The sequence below is a fragment of the Vicugna pacos genome, chromosome 8, assembly GCF_048564905.1.
Source record: "Vicugna pacos chromosome 8, VicPac4, whole genome shotgun sequence".
NCBI lineage: Eukaryota > Metazoa > Chordata > Mammalia > Artiodactyla > Camelidae > Vicugna > Vicugna pacos.
In genome coordinates this window covers 3,432,257-3,453,217 of record NC_132994.1, presented here as the reverse complement: position 1 = coordinate 3,453,217, position 20,961 = coordinate 3,432,257, and the positions used below count along the sequence as shown (strand labels likewise).

At 38.8% G+C, this 20,961-nt stretch overlaps 1 protein-coding gene across 1 annotated transcript in view; it reads left to right on the top strand.

The window, feature by feature from the left end:
• The window catches only part of COL19A1 (collagen type XIX alpha 1 chain), a 332,279-nt gene that overhangs the window by 189,572 nt on the left and 121,746 nt on the right, over positions 1 to 20,961 (top strand). The gene's annotated exons all lie outside the window — the stretch shown is intronic.

Here is a 20,961-nt window from a genome sequence, read left to right as displayed (position 1 = left end):
TTCTTCAAGCAGCTGGTGAAATGCAGGCACCTCGTATTACTCCTAACCATGCTTCTTTTCCTTTGCAAATGACCAGAGCATTTCTGTTACCAGCCATGTGTCTGAATTCATTTATTTTGTTTTATAAATCCATTTTGCTAGAATGTAATTCTGATTTCTTGGAAAACTTTGTTTTATTCATATAATGTAAACGATGTCAGAGTAAAATATTGCCAAAATTAAGTTACTCTTATCTTTATTGCTTTTGGCAGTTTTCACTTTTTAGTATCTCTGTACGCATTCTGTTAAGCTGCCATTCATTTTTTTTTCCTCAAATGATATACAATTTCTGAAGCATGCTAATGAAGTACAATGCCCAAGCTAGGAAATGTCAAAGGACAGGTTTCCCATGAGAGTAGTTCTCTGCCTCTGTCTCTTTATCAATAAATCCTTGTGGTCATAGTGATGAATTTTTGTGCACTACACTGCTAGCTTATTGTGGGCTTAAAATCTTTTTCATTGAAAGCTGACGGAAATGAATATGAGGTATTTCTTTGCAGTTGTTGCTATAGAGATAAAACCTTTTCACAGCGGAACAAGGATGGCATAAAATTACTAACTCAAAAGAAGTTATGCTTCTAATTTCATATTGAAAATGGTGCCCCACCCCTTCTCTTTTTTATTTCATCAAAATTGTGTGGCTTAAGTGTGTCTAATATACATTTATTAGATAATTTCTAGCATAAGAAAAACTGAAACGAAAAAATGAAATAGGTGAATTTCCCACAGCGTTTAATAGGATGAACCTTTCATTTTAAATCTTCTATTCTTAAGCCTTACAACTTTCCTAAGTATCTCCCTCATGCTCCACCTCCATACTCCTTCTTTATATCTTGCTATTCAATTTTAAATCTAATTATGTATAATGGGTTTTCTCAGAAGCAAACAATGTATTTGCTTTCCTCTTCTGCCACATCATTTCCAACAATTAACATTTTCTAGCAATAACATAATTACAAAGTTGAACAAATCTATGAAACTTTCTCAGATCTCATTACTGTTCATGTTCAGATTTTGAAAGACTTCCCTTGAAACATCAAATTAGAACACTCTTGGAAAATATCCTATAACTTAGAATTGTTTTACTTAGTCAACCTCAATTTGCTTCTGTTACAAACATGTCAGCATCATAACTTTCTAGAGACATTGAAATGTGCTAAACCAACCCTAAGCAAGATGATTAATTAGGTGGGGGAGGAGTCAGCCAATAAAACGAGTCTGTTGTGGACCACGTGCCTACAACATCCCTGGGAGGACTATGTGATGGAGAAAGAAGGGAGGAGACAAGGTTAGAGAAAATAGACCCCACCTGATCTGCATTTTCCTCATAACTAGCCCTGTGTTTGTTTTCATTTAAAGCATAGACTACTGTCCACCTAGTTAAAAGGATGTAAAAGGAAGGAGAAGAGGTGAAAGGGTTGTCCTTAGGAAAGAGGTAGGAGGTAAACCACGGGTGCTGTGCAGTACGATGCTACGCAAGTGTGATGCTCGGACAAAATGCTACTGGACCATCATAAGCTCAGAAACTGAAAATCTGTGTTTAGAAACTTTTATAACAATTTAACAAGCATGTGATTCTTGGACCCGTCCAGTAATGCAGGCTGTAGGTGAACTGGCATGTTGTTGAACAAACTTGGAGAGTCATAAGGGCTCTAGCTGCCTAGAGGCCATGAGCAGTAGGGCCATGCTACAGCACATGCCTCTTTAAGGTTAGCTTGTCAATTGCAGTCCACAAAAATCTGAGAAATGTAATCATTTATTTTTATAAACTGTGATTTTTAATTATTTTGAATTTTTAATTAACTTAGGGAAGTAAAATTTCTGTTATTAGCTTTTAACCCTGACTAACTAATGGCAAAAGGAGCTTCATGGGATTTTTTTTTTGGACATCTATTTTCAGTAGAAACAAAATAACAGATGGCTGTGGAAGTGATTCCAAATAAATGAAAAGCAAAAGAATTGATACTGATTTTACTTGGAAGTATGATTACTCATATATTGAGTTCAGTTAATTGAAGGTGAAGTATTAAATCGTAGTATGTTATTTGCAGAAATGGACTGGCTAATGAAGCAATGAAATCATCAAAACATTAAGCAACTCGTACACATGGAAACATAAGTAAATGCAAAACCAAACAATTTTGGAAGGATGAACACTGACTTCAAAGCCAATTGAAGCAAAGTTCAGTACCTCATATTTAATGGTGCTTTGTGGGTGTCTTTTCAAGTAGCAGTTTAGATTGCTGGGAGACTGGAAAATAAACATGCAATTGTGGAGGCATTAGTGAAAGATGACAAGTCAAAGATACTTGCTCAGAAATATTGAGTGAATATGTGACAAAGATTCTGCTGCTTGATGTATTTTAGAAAAAGAAAAGCTAATACCAACTCAAAGAACAAACAAAATGAGCAAAATATTTTTGCTGCATCTTGACAAGGGCACAGGTAATGCCCAAGTGACAAGCCTTTTGATAAATGTACAATTATAGATGGTGGTAATATAAGGAAGAACTTTTTTCTTCTGCTTCTTTGCCAGTAAATATAACTAGCTCTGAGCTGTAAAGAAATAATGAAGAATGGCATTTTCAACAGATATGGTTTAGGGTTCAATTTTCGTACAAGAATATGTTCTGATGGTCCAGCTGCAGGGGTAGAGAAACATTCTGAATCAGTGTCCCAGATTAAGAAAATTGCACAGGAATGTAAACCAACATGCTGCTGCCTTCATCAAGAAAGTCTTGCTAACAAAGAAATTGTCAGCTGAGCTGGACAATAGGCTTAATGACATGGTAAAAATTGTGAACGTGTAAAGAATAACCTGTTAAATCTGAGATTTTTTAGAAGTGGAGATAATATAGAAAATGGTCAAAACAACTATTATTGCAGACTAGGGTACTTGGTGGTCATCAAGGAGACAAGATTAGGAATTTTAAAATTAGAGAAACAACTCACTGTTTCTGCAATTTGAGAAACCAATTCCTAATTCCCAGGGAAATGTAAATTCAAACCACAACCAAAATGAGAAATCACTTCGCACCTGTTAGAATGGCTATTATCAAAAGATGAGCAATAATAAGTGCTGGAGAGGATGTGGAGAAAAGGGAAGGCTGACACACTGGTGGTGGGAATGTAAATTTGTGCAGGCACTATAGAAAGCAGAACAGAGGTTCTTCAAAAACTAAAAATAGAACTACCATATGATCCAGCAATCCCACGTCTGGGTGGATACCCAAAGGACATGAAAACGTGGTCTCAAAGGAGTATCTGCCCTCACATGTTCACTGCAACATTATTCACATTAGCCAAGATATGGAAACACTCTAAGTGTCTTTCAACAGATGAATGGATAAGCAAGAGGTGAGATATGTATATGTGTGTATAAACATGTATATGTGTTTTATTATAATTACAGAACAACAAAAAGTTCCAAGTGTAACAGTGAATCTTTTTTATCAGCATATGCACACACTTTCAACAATGTGTACAGTCTTGGTACTTTTTCCTTTTTCCCTCCATTGTTAGTTTGATTATATTTATGAAAGTGTAATTTTAGGTCTACTGAATTCAATAGTAAACATTGGGACTCACGCTCTGTGTGTCCTTATTTCTTTTCTCTAGCAATTCAGTTTTATTATATTTTATAAAAGTACCAGTCCACAATAAATTGGAAATTTTAAAAGCCAATCTTCCACCGTGGAATTAGAGAAACACTGACTGAGTTACATTGACTATAGGCTAAAACTATATCATCAGCAGAAAGAATTTCTTTTATTTAAGTACTACTAATTAAGCTTTTAAAAATAGTTTAACCTTGTAATAATGAAGAGCATTGTGCACTGAGCCAGGTCAGTTCTAAGAACTAACTAAATTAATTAAAATATTTAGTGAGTTCTCAGCCAGGACATAGAAAACAGGCAGCCACATTCTGTATAAAGTCAGGAAGAGTAACATGTTTAACTGTCTGCTCTTCTCTATTCCTGCAGCCTAAACTAGTTCCCCTGGAATCTCCATGCAGGTCAAGGCAACTAGTGCAGCTTAAAGTGATTCTGTAAGTGAAGTCTCTTAAAAAGCATCCTAAGAGGAAATGCTTTCCTCTCTCATGCTTGGTTTTCTCCCTGGGAAAAAGATAAAGGGAAATTAATGGGTAATGTGTGACCCATAGTCTGACTTACCTTTCTAAGATCTGAGCATCCGTTTTACACAAGGTGATGGATATAGGTGTGTAGATGGGCAAGCGAGAAGACACAGTTGAAAGACTCCAGGTGAGGATCTGGAAGAGAACTACCTTTAGTGCCCAACTTAGGCTTGTGTTGACTCTGTGGGTAAGATGAGCATGCCTCATATGGGCATGATTAAAGCTGACTTGTTCACAAAACTGTCAAATCTTTTGGACCATCTCCTAAGTTGTACTATATTATTGTGATGACAATAATATACGCACTATTATAGCAATCAAAATACTATGTGGTAATTCTGCATTATCCTGGTTGCTCACGCATCCTTCCACATTAAGCATTATTCTCTCTACTATTCAGACAAGGACACTGTGGCTTAAAGTAGTGAATGTGGTTTGTTTGGGGTCACAGAGCAAGACATTCTTAGAGTTGGGTTCTAACCAAAATCTTTTGCCAAACTCTGGTCCCACAATAGTTGTTTTTCAAACTGTGTGTCATGATCCGTTAGCAGGTTAGAAGATCACAGTTTTTGTTTTGTTTGTTTGTTTGTCTGTTTTCAGAGAATTAGACAGATACAATAGAATATACAAAATAGTTTAACCAATTGAGGAGAATGGGTGATGTCAGGAACCACACCTGATGTCAGAAGCTTCTTAGCCTGTTTTCTCTGCCCGGTCCCCTTGGTCTGGGGCTGCCTTGATTCCCTCCCCCCTCCCTCTCCCCTGTCCCTTCTCTGCCTAACTATAGCTTGTTGGATGCGAATGCTAGCTGGTGGGTGGAGATGCTCCTCCTGCTATAGCATGACCTTGGTGGTGGCAGCCAAGGTCATGCCCAATCCCTGCCAATGGAAGGAGAGCCATTCACCATTTGATTGATTCATGCCTCATATGGGGACCTGGTTCCTTGGACTTTTCATTAGTAAAATGTTAACCACTGCCTCACTTTATCACTGAAAACCCGCAGAGGTCACAGGTTCTAGAGTTATGCAGATTCCTGGGTAAGCCCAAGCTCTGTGACCCAGGGAATGCTACCCAGCCTCTCTGAGCCTCGGTGTCTTCAGTTAGACAACAGAAGTGACGCTCATGACACCTATGCCGAGGTGATGATTAGAACAATTTACATGTAAAGTAGCCAGTACAGGGCCTATCACGTAGCATATGCTTCAGACTGCTATCGCTATTTATGACATCATACTTACAATGTTAAATCCCAAGTATTTGGGCACAAGAAAATCCACTAGTGCTACGACCATGGAAAATATTTAGTAGTTCTCTTAGAATCCCGGAGATTTTTGTGGATTTATCACCAGCACGTTTGCGCTGAAGAAGGGCAACCAATCAACAGGTGCTTAGGGGCTGAAATCAGCCTGTGACTCGCTGATCAACTCTGTGCCCAGTGTAGGGCTGCAGCCCTCAGGAGGAAGGGTACCTTTTTCTCATTTGCATAAAAGCACTGTATCAGCTAACTGGTGGCCCATCTTCTGGGCCATCAAATCACTTAACACTATTCTCTGGGAGCTGGGAGTGCCATTTGGTGGACTTTTCCATTTAATAAAGTGCTAGATGAATAAACTTTCACTGTAATTGATTCCCCCCACACACAAATATTTATACTTCTGATGGTATTCTAGAGCAGTTGTGAGCAGTTCTCTCTGCCATCCTGCAGACGCCATGATGTCGAGCAGCACGTCTGGCTGGACTATTTATAACATAGGTCGACAGGATATTTTTTGAAATGTTTTATGGACTGCAGATGTTTCATAAGAATCCTTCATTCTTTCTCCTTTCATTCCTTGATGTTAGGAAATATGACAGAAAGCTTTGTTAAGATCGCCATATATCTGGCTTCTTGAAAACGGATACTCTGTTTCAAAACCCTAAGAAACTGATACTTTGGGTCAGTAGACCCAGGTTTAATTTCAGCTTGCTCCGTTTACATTTTAAACTCCGTTTAAAAATATTTACCATTATTGTGCTGTTACCAGAGACCACTAATGTTTTGTGTAAGTGGGAGTCCTTTATCCCCAGGTAGGTATTTTCCAATTTAGCTGCATAAATTGAAATACTGAAAGTGAGTTATGCTATTGCAACACTGACCATTTGTTAATACTTGAATTGATATTTTACAGGATAAAGCTTTTCTACCAGAGAAAAATAAAATGGTGCTAAATTCCTAGATTCCTTGGGTCATTGGCTCTTTTCTTGGGTGAAAGACTCCAATACAGAAAATGAAAAAACAATAGAGATTGCCTTATAATATAATAATTAGCCTTGCATATTTTGTACTGTGTTTTGCTACTTTGGAAATATTTTTATTTTGGAAATGTCATCTACACACACACACACATACACATTCTCCACAAGGATGGATCTTAAAAATATAATATTGGCTACAAAAAAAATTTGTTAAAGGCTATGCACAAAAATAACTTTTACAAATTTCAGAATTCTCGATACTACTTATTTACTCATGTATATAAATATATAAGTTTATGTGTATGTGTGTTTGTGTGCGTGTGTGTTTTTTGATCAAATGCATGGACCACAAAAGTAACGTCAAATTCATGAGAGTAGTTATACCTCAGGAGAGGTGAGGGAAACAGGACTAGAAAAAAGGGACTTCTATTTAGTCAGTAGCATTTTATTTATTTTAAAAGACATGAAGGAAATATTACAAAAATACTACCCATTGTTAATTCTGTGCTGCAGGAAAACAATCATTTTTTATGTTACTCTTTTTATATAGCTGCATTGTTAAAAATTTCTCAGCAAAATAATTTCAAAGCACTAATGAAGTTTTTATTGTATGTTCTCTACATTAACAACATTAACAAAATAATGATAAAAACATCACCAGCTCCTGAAGAATTTTTGAAGCATAATGAGTCCCACAGGTTTGGTGTTGAACCTTGTCTAAAAGTACAGAAATGAAAGAGATCACACTGGTGTTCTCATTAGTGCAAGCTCCTCATTTGTCTAGTACCTTTACAAAAAATTATACTTAATTCCATTTTAATTGTTAGCTCAGGCCAAAAATCAGAACAAATATTTACTGAGCACCTACTATTTGCCCGGCATTATTGCAGCCGTTGAAGGTAGCCAATGAGAGCAATAGACTGGGACTCAGCAAACTGTGGCCCTCAGGCCATATCTGGGCCCATTGGTTTTTGTGAATAAAGTTTTGCTGGGACACATCCATGCTCATTTGCTGACATATTTGTCTGTGGCTGCTGTACAACCAAGTATTGTGCCAGACTGAAATAGGTATATTTTACCCTTTACAGGAAAACTTTGCCAACCTCTGCAATAGACAAAAACCTCTGCCCTCATGGAGCTTACAATCTATTATAGAGACAGACAGTAACAAAATAAATACGTTTTAGTATGGTTGATGGTGATACAGGCAACCAAGGAGAAGAAAGCTGGGGAAGGGTTTAGGGAGTGCTGTCAGGAGGTCAGAGAAAGCCGTGTTGCCAAGGTGACCTGGGAGCAAAGATCTGGATGAGGTGAGGAACCGGCTCTGTGGAGATCAGGGCGAAGCAGCAGGTGCCAAGGTCTGAGGTGGGAATTTCAGGAAACTCAGGAAGCTAGTGTGGCTGGACTGGTGTGAGAAGAGAGAGGGGAGAGGGGGCCTGTGGGGCGGGTGGCACAGAGCTCTGCGGGCCGTTGCGAGGCCTTGGGCTATTCTTTTTTATTGAAGTGTAGTTCATTTACAATGTTATGTTAGTCTCAGGTGTACAGCAAAGTGATTTAGTTATATATACATGTATATACATATATACATATTCTTTGTCAGATTCTTTCTCATTATAGTTTATTACAGGATATTGAATATAGTGTCCTGTGCTGTACAGTAGGGTCTGTTGTTTACCTATTTTATGTATAGTAATGTGTACTGCTAATCCCAAACTCCTAATTTATCCCTCCCACCTTCCCCTTTGATAACCATAAGTTTGTTTTCTATGTTTGTAAGTGTATTTCTTTTTTGTAGATAAGTTCATTGTGTCTTTTTTTTTAGATTCCACATAGAAGTGATATCATGGTATTTTTCTTTCTCTTTCTGGCTTACTTCGCTTAGAATGATGATCTCCAGGCCCACCTATGTTGCTGCAAATGGCATTATTTTATTCTTTCTATGGCTGAATAGTATTCCACAGTGTATACACAGACCACAACTTCTTTATGCAGTCTTCTGTCAATGGACATTTAGGTTGTTTCCTTGTCTTGGCTATTGTAAATAGTGCTGCTATGAACATTGGGGTGCATGTATCTTTTCGAATTAGAGTTCCCTCTGGATATGTGCCCAGGAGTGGGGTTGCTGGATCATACGGTAAATCTATTTTTAGCTTTTTAAGGAATCTCTATACCATTTTCCACAATGGTTGCACCAAACTACATTCCCACCAACAGTGTATGAGTGTTCTCTTTTCTCCACTAGGCAAATTAGCCTTTATTCCTTTTTTAAAAAATGTAGAAATGGCTAAGACTGAGAGGTGACGTGACTTGGTCAGGTTTCCTTGGTTAATAAATACAAGGGAAAGTATTAATGGCTGGGTCTCTCACTTCTCAGTACGATGCAGACTTTTCCATCCTGTTTTTATTGTTAATCAATGATCAATTATTTTGTTATAAACATATGAGTTTAAGTCTATATTCACCTCCACTGGATATATACCTTTGTGTGGAAAAAATATAACCATGGACAAGTACACAGTATAATTAAAGTATACCAAAAGAGAAATATCACTACTCATCATGCAATGCCACTTATGGCCAAATTTAATGCAACCTCCAACTCTAGAAAATGGTTATGAGCTACTATTCTCTTTTCTTGGATCTCTTTAGGCAGTCTTAACTTTCTGTGTGGACAGAATCTGGTACAGAGGAAAGAAGAGACATATTTTAAGATTAGACTAAAATCCCCTCAAACCCTCAGAGATAGGATGTGTGTCTAAGTTTCTCCTGAATCTCCTATATTCACCGTATACTAAGCACTTAACAAATGCACCAATGCTTGTCACTGATGTAAGAGTATCTGTTTACTTCACTTTTCCACCCTTCTGTGTTCCTCTCATTGATTTCTCAGTACAGTACCAAACAAATCTCTCTAAGTTTGATGGCTTTCAACATTAGCTCTTGTAGTTTTAGTGATTGGTGTTTCTGAAGGATTTACAGTAAGGTTCTGTCTTCAGAAGCCCAAACATCCATGTGAACATGCAAATATTACCAAAAATTTTTATGTTTAGAATCACATACACATGTCATCAGATTTTTCTCTTTGCCGCTGGAGATCTTGACATCAAATAGACCCCACCTCATGTGTTCTGTCCTTTGAATGGGCTTAACTCTTGTTTCTTCAATATAATTTTCTCCAAATAATCATCAGGTAAAAATATTTTATGATATGTAAGGAAAGGATAATGACATAACTACTTCAATTTATACTTTTCCCCCATTTTTTGGTTTCTCAGCCATGATCTAACATTGAGAGCTTTTGTTTGTTTGTTTTTTGTTCTTTTTTGGTTTTTGGATTTTTTTCTTTTTGGCTTTTTGCTTTCATTAGGGTCCCAGAGTTCTCATTTGTAAAGTCGTTGGGATCTTTGGTCATCCGTTACTATAGGGCATCTTTGTAGCTTTGATTTGATATTTTAAAAGATGTCCAAACTATGGCATTTTTTCTCCGGCAAAGACTCTTCAGTTATTGGTTGGTGGTAGCATAAAAGGTTTTATAAACTGCATTTGCATATTTCTGCATGTATTAATTTAAACATCCTTTGTTTTTCCTTGAAAGGTCTTACACTTGAGAGAGGCCAACCAACTGACATATTGCTCATTAATCATACATATTAACTAGAGTAGTTAAAGCTTTAAAATCCAACTTACAATTCTGTCCACGGGGACTAGTTCTTGCTTTCTAAACGTGATGATATCTGCCTCAGACACTGCTAATTAGGTCTTTCCCTTGAAAATTCATCCTGACATTTTCAAGAACATCTTTCCCCCTTGAGTACGAGTTCATTAAATTATTAATATCCTTATATAAGTCTTGTAGGATTACTTAAACAACGCAGCTTTCTCTATTTTAAAGCCATAGTTCACAGTGAAGGATGAAATAGACCTCACTTCCTTATATCATTTTTTTTTCAGTTAAAAACAACAGGCTGGGTAAATATCAGAGAATAATAAATACTATATTTAGTAACATAGAATGTTAAAGGGAGGTGAAAAATATTTTGTGCATGTAAATGGAAATGTGTATTAGTCAAGCTTCTCCAGGAAAATGAAACAAAACCACAGGATGTATATACAGAAAGAGACAGAGAGAGACAGAGAGAGAGATTGAGTTATTTTAAGGAATTGACTCACACAGTTGTAGAGGTTTGGTAAATCCAAAATCTTTAGAGTTAGGCTGGCAGGCTGGAGACTAAGTGAAGGGCTGCAGGTCGAGTCCAAAGGCTGTCTGCTGGCAGAAGTCTTTCTTGCTGGGGGGAGGTCAATCTTTGCTCCATTCCAGCCTTCAACTGATTGGCAAGACCCACCCACATTATGGAGGGCAGTCTGCTTTACTCAAAGTCCACCATTTTAATGTTAATCTCATCCAAAAACCACCTTCAGAGAAACATCCAGAAAAGTGTTTGGCCAATATCAGGGCACCATGGCGCAGCCAATCTGACATATAGAAGTTACCATCAACAAAGTGCTGCACAGATAATCCACTCCTGATTTGCTGCACAATGGGATGAACTGTTGCCATTGGTGATCTAAATCAAATAACCTACTTGTACGGCAGACAGAGAAAGATAAATAACACATGATAGCACTTACATGTGGAATCTAAAAAAGAAATACAAATTCTATTTACAAACCAAATAATACAAATTCTGTTTACAACAGATTCACAGACAGAAATAAAACTATGGTTACCAAAGGGGAAAGGTCAGGGAGGGATAAATTAGGGGTTGGGGATTAACAGACACACATTACTATACATAAAATAGATAAACAACAAGGACCTACTATATAGCACAGGGAACTGTATCCAATTACTTGTGACAGCATGTAATGGAAAAGAGTATGAAAAGAAAATATATATGTATAACTGAATCACTTTGCTGTACACTTGAAACTAACATGGGAAATCAACTACACTTCAACAAAATTTAAAAAATATAATAAAATATAAATAAATAAATCAGATAACTTACAATCAGTCCTGTTGAGCCTCTGTATTCAATGATAAGTCTGCAGCAGTTTGACCTTCTTGGCTGTTACCAACGTGGGCAGGTACTTAGGTCAACCTCAGTATATGGCCCTCTTCAGACACAGCTCCCAATGACTTCCCATCATAGTGTCATGAAACTCAGAGCTCTCACCACAATCTTCAAGGCAGGTCGAGGATTCATCTGTAAAACAGAAAAATGGCCTACAAACACTTTTCTGGAGATAATCTGGCCTACTTACCTCCTCTCTAACCACCCGAGTTTCTTGCTGATTCCTGAACAAGACATACTCAGGGCTTTGTTCTCATTGTCCCCTCCACTGGATGTCCTTTCTCAGCCCTTGTGTGGTCCGTGGACTCTTGGTTCAGGTGTCTGCTGAGACCTCTCCTGCTCTGTCTGAAATTGCACACCGCCCTATCTAACTCTGTATCCCTGTACCCTGCTTTACTTTTTAGGATTCTTATTGCTCTCCAGAATTTGTATCTTTACTTGTATAGTTATCAGATACTCACAGTAAGCCTGGCAGAGGGGTAATGATCAGAGACAATACATCCAAGTTGCCTGGATTTGAGTCCCAACTCTGCTGCTTACTCATCAGGGGACCCTAGGCAAGTGGCTCCATCACTCAGCTGCTTCATCTGTAAAACAGAGACACCTCAAAGACATTTTGAAGATTCAATAAACAAATGGATGTAAATTGCTTTTAATGTTGTTGGGCAGAGAGTAAGGACTGTATTTATCTGTTAGTGTTACTGTACATACTGGAGTATAAGCTCTATGAGGATAGAATGGAATCAGGGTGTTTCCAAAGATGGAAAAGGATCTGGACCATATTAGGGACTCATTAAATGTTTGTTGAATGAATTAATGGATGAATCTGGGTACATGCCAGCTGAGAATGGGAAAAATGTCCACAAAAACACAGTGAGTTTACAATAGTCAAGACATGGAAGCAATCTTAATGTCCATTGACAGATGATTGCATAAAAAAAATGTGGTGTATATATACAATGGAATACTACCCAACCATAAAAAAGAACAAAATAGTGCCATTTGCAGCAACATGGATGGACCTAAGATTATCATACTAAGTGAAGTAAATCAGAGAAAGACAAATGTCATTTAATATCACTTACTGTGGAATCTAAAATATGATACAAATGAACTTATTTACAAACAGAAAGAGACTCACAGACATAGAAAACAAACTTATGGGTACCAAAGGGGAAGGAGTAGAGGGATAAATTAGGAGTTTGGGATTTGCAGATACACATTACTATATATAAAATCGATAAACAGCAAAGTCCTACTGTAGAGCACAGGGAACTATATTTAATAACTTGTAATAACCTATAATGAAAAAGAATGTATATAAATGTATAACTGAATCACAAAGCTGTACAGCAGAAACTAACATAACATTATAAATCAACTAAACTTCAATAAAAAACATTTCTGAGCAAAACTTAAAAAAAACACAGTGAAGAGGTAGCAGGTGAGCAAATGGTGAGTTTAAATTGTAATAGAAATTTTGTGTAGTTTAGAAAGCTGAGCTGGTTAGGTTTTATGTATGTATTTATATGTATGTACGTATGTGTGTACTACATGTAGCAGGATGCTTAGAATAAGATGTAGTTGGGGTTTCTGCCTGAAAGATACTTCCCTAGAGGGGACAGAAAAGTCAAAAGAGAACATAAAAAAAATCCAGCCAATGACCCAAGCCGGGGCTGGCAGAGCCAACCGAGATACCAGCATCCCCAGGACACCTTAACCTCATTCTGGGAAAAGCCTGGATCTGCAGGAGGAAGAGACGTGGAAAGGCAGACTGAGAAGGACAGACTCTGAATTCCTTTCACCCGGTCACAACTGCAAGTGACGATGGATGTTAGGTTTAAGGCAATGAAAGATAGTATCCAAATCAAGAAAAATATATACCCAGTATTCATGTAACGATGTGTCCCCAAGTGTTCAGTTTATGAAGGTCATCAAATACGTTCTCTCAATACCTGAATCGATCATGAAAGAACAAGACATAGCAGGCAGGCTGGGAAATGCCTTCTGGACACAATTCCTTGAAAGATTGGCGAAAATATCAGAGGAGAAAAGAACCAAAGAGGATACATGTCTGTGTCAGTGCACGAGTGTCCAGGGAAGTTGTCCCTGTGTGAGGGGACCCTTTGGGGTTTAGTCCCCCATCTTGTTGCTCAGAGTGTGAGATGGTGCCTCCAGCCACATTTTCTCCCATCCCAGTGACCCCTACTCCCCGCCCCCCACCCTCCCAAAGGAAGGCTGGAGAGAGTTACTGAAAGGTTTGAGAAGGCACTTAATTCTCACTCGCCCTCCCTGGAACTCCTGAGTTTCCCTACCACCGAATGAACAACACTCTCCAGATAGCTGTTGTGAATAACGTCCCTCCTCTTCTACCTTGAAGGTACCACCCAGGTCTTAGTTATTAGGATCTTCCCCTAAGACAGTATGTAAAACACAGAGAGCACATTTCTGCCAAATAAATTTACTTATCTTTTTGATAGTGTCTGATTCTGAAGTCAACATTTAAATATCCAATTGCAATTTAATCCATTAAATTCAGATTGATGAATTGATAATTAGGTGCTGAAAATTATTCTGTTTCAAAATTGGGTGACCTTTGTACTTTCACCTTACGGATCCCCAAATTCTCATCTACCAGGCAGTTATTAAATCACTGCAAAATGTATGCCTGTGAATGTATTTGGTGCTGTTCAATTCAATCCTTCTCACTGAAACTGTAGTTCTGGAATTCCATGCCTTGAGGATATATTTCATATGTTAAAGTATGCAACTCAAAAATGGTGGAAGTGCCCCCTCTATAATTTCACCTTCGTTGAAATCAAAATACAAAATTAATCATTAGTGACTTCTTTGTTCCAGGGCTGGCTGGTAGGGCTGAGTTGGTTTTTTGTTTCGCTGGCCCAGACCCTGCCCTGTCTGGATTTTGTTGAGGAACTTCATCACATTGTCTCACCTTAACACTTCTATTAAGTAAAACACTATTTTATGTGCACTATTTGTCTCTCTACATGTTGATTTTATATACTTTAAGTCTAAAAATGTAACAGCTCCCTTAATGAAAGTGAAAGATGCTTGAGCCATTCAATGGGCATTATGAGAGCACGTGGAGATGGGGAACCCAGAGACATAGTTCTTGGACAAGGAAGGCAGTGTCCAAGGTCTTATCCTCCTCCTCCAGCCCATGACCACTCCTGCTGTGAACTTCCAAATATGGAGGAAGGAACATCTCACAGTGTACTCCCAGCATCCACCCTCTCACTGCAATGCAAAGATGTTAAAATATGTCCCAGCATGTTCAGGAAGTTGCTTAGCCTCTCCCTACGCTATCCCACCAGTGACACCAAGATGAGCCAAATGCCTCAGCAGAGATTGGCAATGCAGGCCTCGAAACAGAGCCTGCAATCGGGACTGAAAGTTGGTAGTTTGGCAAAATGATCAGGAGTCCAGACAAGGCTAAGTGGAAGGTTGTGGCTGGCATGCTGGCCACACACCAGGGTATAGGTCAGGGTAGATCCTGGGGCCAAGGCAAGCAGAAGTCAGGTGAGCAGGTGAGAACTAGGAAGATCTAAGTTACAAAGGGCAAAGTGATATGCAAGCGGGACATTAAAAAACTTTGGCTTGGTGGTGAGAATGCAAGAGAACCCCAAAAATTATAGCAGCAAAGTAACCTGAATTGTGAACAACCAGGATACCCCCCCACCAAAGAAACCTTTATCCTGAGGATTATGGGTTTTAAGATCAGACCCACTTGGGTTTCAATTTTAGCTCCATCAGTTAAGAGGAGAGTGATTTGGAGCTAGGTGTTTAACCTTTCTCTGTAAGATGGGAACAGTGTCCCTTGCCTACCATAATTTTAAAAAGATTAAATGAAATAACGTAAGTTCATGCTTGGCACTCAGTGCCTGGACCATGGCAAGCAGTTGATAAATGGTAACCTTTTTAATAACCACTTGTCATAGACTTTTCTTATGGTTCCCATGTGGGCACAGGAGGAGAAGGTGATTGTTGGTACATCCAGTCAGAAGGGAGTTAAGAGGTCAGACCTTGCCTTAACTTGTCTTCATGACCAAATTAGTACCAGTGCGGTAACTGAGGAGGAATACTAGGCAGCGACTGTAGCTGCCGCTGACCACAGACCAGACCATCTGCCCCAGCCCAGTGTTTTGACGAAACGTTATCATTTATTCAATTGTAGCTGAGGGGAGTTAGTTTATATTGTCAGATTTCCAACTTGTTTTGAAAAGCCACATTAGTTACTGATAGAGTCCATCCAAGGGGGAAAAAAGAGAAAGGAACAGAGAGATGGGGAAATTGTGGAATGATTTAGAAATGTTCAGATCCCAGCCTCAATGAGGAGGGCAATATGGAGAATGGCGTCTCAGCAGACCATCCTTTCTTAGTGTTAAACTTATTTCAGGCTCTTTGTTCATGCTGAGTTACATCCTCTTCCGGTGTCCTTGCAAAGGCCACTTGGCTGACTCCTGAAATAATAAGAATGAGACCTTTATGACTAGCCTTGGTGCTGCTTTACATGTATTTTTAAATATGTTAGGAAACACAATTCCCTTAGGAGATTATGCGTTGCTCGTAGAAGTATCTCATCCCCATTTCCCCCCGCATATCATTGATTTCAAAACGTGGTAACTTTTCACATCAGTCATGAATCTCATTTCCGCTCACCATGTAAAAAAAGAGAACTCATTTTCCCAGATAGCCTGTAATGTTTTCCTGTGTAATTAACACCTCCTTCACAGTTGTGGGTGCCACTCACGGCCCTGCCCTGTCTTCCTTGACATTTCCTTGATACCTTGTTCAAGCTGAGCTGACGCCTGAGAGTGTGATAAATACACACAAGGGGACAGGGGAATTCTGGAGAGGAGCCAGCTGTGTTCACAAGACCTGGCAATTTAGAGAGATTACTTACACACGTCTCCTCCATGGGCTTGAGGTCTGCATACCATCCTTTATTTCGGTCCGATTACAGCTGTAACTTGTCTTCATCATCATCTTCCTCACCATCAACAAAAACCATCTGTCAGATAAGTACCCGTGGTCCGTGATTTGCATTCTTCCCTTCTTAATGCTCCTGGAGAGCCAAGTGTTTATATATGAGGTGGCTAATTTAAGATACATGTGCTCTCGTACTGCAAGTCATCCTGGAAGCATCAGGTTATTTTTACCGTTGAAAATTTGTAGATGTCATTTATTTAAATAGACTTGAGGGGTTTTTTTGTTTTCCTTCCTGACAATGTGGACCCGCTGTGGTCTTACACACAGCAAATGCACATGGAGGAAGTCATTCAATAATTCAAATAAAATCATTCCATTGTGGAAACCTTGTTTCATTTTTTTTTAATTTGTATTGAAGTATAACATACATTCTGAAAAATGTATGTACCCTAAAGATGCAGCTTGTTGATTTTTCACAAATTGAGCATATCTGTGTAACCGGCACACGATTCAAGAAACAGAGCAACATCACCAACCCCATAAACCCTCTGATGCTCTCAGTCACTCCCAGTTCAGTGACCTGTTGTAACTTCTAGCAGCTTAGATTAGTGATGTCTGTTTTTATTTCTGTTTTGGTGGGGATAGGAAGTAATTAGTTTTTTTGTTTTTTTTTTTAATGGAGCTACTGGGGATAGAACCCAGGACCCTGGGCATGCTAAGCACGGACCTGCTAAGCACTGAACTATACTCTTGCACCTTTACTTCTTATATAAATTGATCAACATTATGTTTACAAGATTCAGCCATATTGTTGCGTATAGCTGTGTTCCACCCATTTTCATTGCTAAAGAGTATGCCATTGTATGAATAACCTACAATTTACTTTTTCTATTTCTACTCTTAATGGGCATCTTGATTGTTATTTTAGATGAAAAAAATCCATATGCAAGGTTGACAATTGGTTACATTTAACAGATGCACAATACATATTTAGACCGTTTTCTTTATATGTTATCAAAAAATGTTTAATTAAAAAATGCATTAAGGATGGCAGAAGGGCAGGGAGAAAAGGAACTAGCTCTTATTATTACCATCATTTGTCAGATATTATAGTAAGAATGTTGTATTTTTTGAATTGTGGAGACAGCACATAGCACAATATTTACCATCTTAGCCATTTTCAAGTGTACAGTTTGGTGATGTTAAGTACACTCACATTATTATGAAACAGATCTTCAGAACTTTTTCATCATGTAAAACTTAAACTCTCCTCATTAAACAACAACTCCCTATTTCCTGCTCTCTAACCCCTGGTAACCACCAATATATTTTCTGTTTCTATAAATTGGACTACTCTGAGTACCTCATATAAGTGAAATCATACAGCATTTGTCTTTTAGTGACTTATTTTACTAAGTTTATTTTAATTAGCTTAATGTCATCAAGCTTGTAACAGAATTCCCTTCCTTTTCAGAGCTGAGTAGTATTCCACTGTATGCATGTACCACATTTTGCTTAACCACTCATCTGTTTTATTGTTGTTGTTCTTCTTCTTCTCATCTGTTAATAGACATTTGGTTTGGTTCCACCTCTTGGCTATTCTGAGTAGTGCTGCTTACGAACATGAGTGTGCAAATGTCTCTTCAAGGTCATGCTTTCAGTCCTTTTGGAAATATACCCAGAAGTGGGATTTCTGGATCACATGGTAGTCCTACTTTTCATTATATTAAGAACCTGCATGGTGTTTTCCATAGCAGTTGTACCATTTTACAACCTCACCAACAGTGCACAAGCATTCCGATTTCTCCAGATCCCTGCCAACACTTACTTTTTGTTTTTTGAAAGTAGCCATCCTAATGGGTGGGTGTGTAGTAGGAATTTTATATATGATCTCTTTTTTTAAATTCTTAAAAAAGCTGCTGCAAAGTGTAAGTACCAATTTTCCAGCAGCGACATCTTGATACAGTAAGCTTCCATAAGAGAAAAGGCTGGGACTCCAATCCAGGTGCTCTTGAAGTTGACAACAGGGTTTTTATTCTTAAAGTTCCATATGATCACAAAACCAATTCAGCTCTTTTGTTCTGAGCTGCATGGTTTACAAGATTAGGGGATATACAAGATTGCCTGACTTTAAATATGAAGAGGTTGAAGTTTAGAACAGGGGTACTCAAAGTGTGGTCTCCACACTGAAGCATCCTCATTACTGGGAATTTTTTATACATGCAGGTTCTCAGGTCCCACCCTGGACCTGCTGAATCAGAAACTCTGGAAGTGGGGACAGCAATCTGCTTCAGCTGGCCCTCCCGAGGATGCTCATACGTGATCAGGTTAGAGCACCACTAGGCTTAAATCATCAGACAAATATCTAAACTGCTGTCTAATAACCTTTACACTGTTGCCAAACAGGAAACGTACACGCTGAGCACTGAGGTTTCCAGGGCAACCTGACGGTAAATCTGCAACAAACACAAAATTACCATCCCCTCACGTACATCGTACTCCCTGGCCCCACCATTAACAGCCCCAGCCCCAGCCTCTAGCCCTCCCTACAGTGTCCTCATGCAACTCCCCAGAGCCCGTGAGGAAACAGAGATCCACGGGTTACACTTACTTCAGAAAAAATGGAGGAATCTGATTCCAGTTCTAGGATGGGGGTTGTGGTTATGCCTGTTGTCTTGGCATCATTATGAATAATCAAATACTCTGCGAGTTATCCTGGATTAAATAATAAAATTCCCCCTTCCCTACCAAAAATCGACTGTTAACTGCTTAGGTCGGCTTTAGCCTTTCCCTAATGCTTCTAAGTGAGACGAGAAAGATCTTCTAGGGGAACAGGAGACCGCGAGACTGTTCCGTGCAGCCTCGACTGGGCGGAGGGAGACGAAGGAAGGAATTCCTGGGGCGCCTTGGAGAGAAGCAAGACGATGTCTGAGAGTGGGCTTCAACTAGGCGGTTGATCGAAATGGTGGCCCCCAGTGGTTCCCTTATATTTTGGAGTGTCCACCTGTGTTTCTCATCCATTCACCCTTCTGCCCTGTCCTGTCGGAGCACTCTCTACAGGTCACTGAGACCTAGGACTTGAGGTAAAGTCCTAAGTCCAAAGACACCTCAAATTTATTAGACAGTATGGTTTAAAAAATGTGACACTGTCACTTTGTAAAACACGTCTTAAAAGATTATTCAGATCTGCTTTAGGGAGTTACTAGAAATTCAAGCCTAGAAAGCATGTACGTGTAAACTTTTCGAAAGGATGTGCCGGCTGAAGTTCTCCATGCACAGTATGCGCCAATAATTTAACCATCCTCAAAAATATTTTGCCTGTTTGTGTACTCTTAGCAAGGGTGCATAAAGGAAATCAGCGTTCCCCCTGCACTGTTTCAGAGACACATCAGTACAACACTCTGGCAGTTGCCAGGCTGGCTTGAACGATGATGTAAGTCGGCACTGAGAGGCAGGAATCAGAATGTTCACCCGTACCATACCAAATTATGACTGCTTTGTCCTCCTCATCGTAAGACATGCCGGTGTGATGTTACAATTTCTGATACGTCATTTATCTTTTAAACATTAACTCTGTGATAAAAGTTGATCAACAGTCAGCCTCATTTTGCAAATCAATATATATGTCTCCCATCAAGAAAGGAGAACACACACAAAAGTCGAGCCCATGGTTTTAACTCAACTTGACCTAAAAGAAAGAACCGATCACCTACTCGGAGGCCACTGATTTTTTTCCTTTGTGCTCTTGCAAATTAATACAGGACAATACTCCCACTTTCTAAGCAAACTTTTTAATCATTGATGCATCCTCAGGGGCTAATGGACCTACATTTACTAAAAGACCCAATATATTGATTTGCAGAACTGCAAGACGAGAAGAATTTGCACCTGTGTATAACTTTTATTCGGTATACAGAATATTACATTTTATACTCATTCCAATCTGACAATGGCCCCCATCAGAGGAACTCTAAGGTTCAGATCTCTAAAACAGAAGGTGCATGAAAATACTACTAATCATATTTCTGGTTTTAATAAAATTTTTAAAAATCTGTCCTGTAGATGTTAGGTAGGATTTTTTTTTATGCAAACAGCTGCGTTCTTAGAGGGACTCTTTGATAGTGTGTAATTCACTTGCCTTCAGCAGTGATGGAAGCATTTCCCACCCGATCGCAGTGCTGTATTTGCTTACTAACCTTCCAAAGCTTGGCCCGCTGCTCTACCTGGCATTGAACTTCCTACCCGACTCCAGGCCTGGATGAAAACCAGAGAAACCAAGCAACTTTGGCTGACACTTTCAGAGCAAGAAAATTCATAAATGAAATGGGCCTTTCCATGTTTTTGCTTACAATTCTCCCCCAAAAGAATTGAAAGATCAACCTAATACTGTTACTTTTTAAGTAGCAACAAACCTGAATACATATTAACATACTACCAATATGTCAATAAAATAAAATTACTAGTAACAATGAAATAGAGTGTCCATATTTAGAAAACATGCTCAGAAATGCTTCTCATTCAAAATGT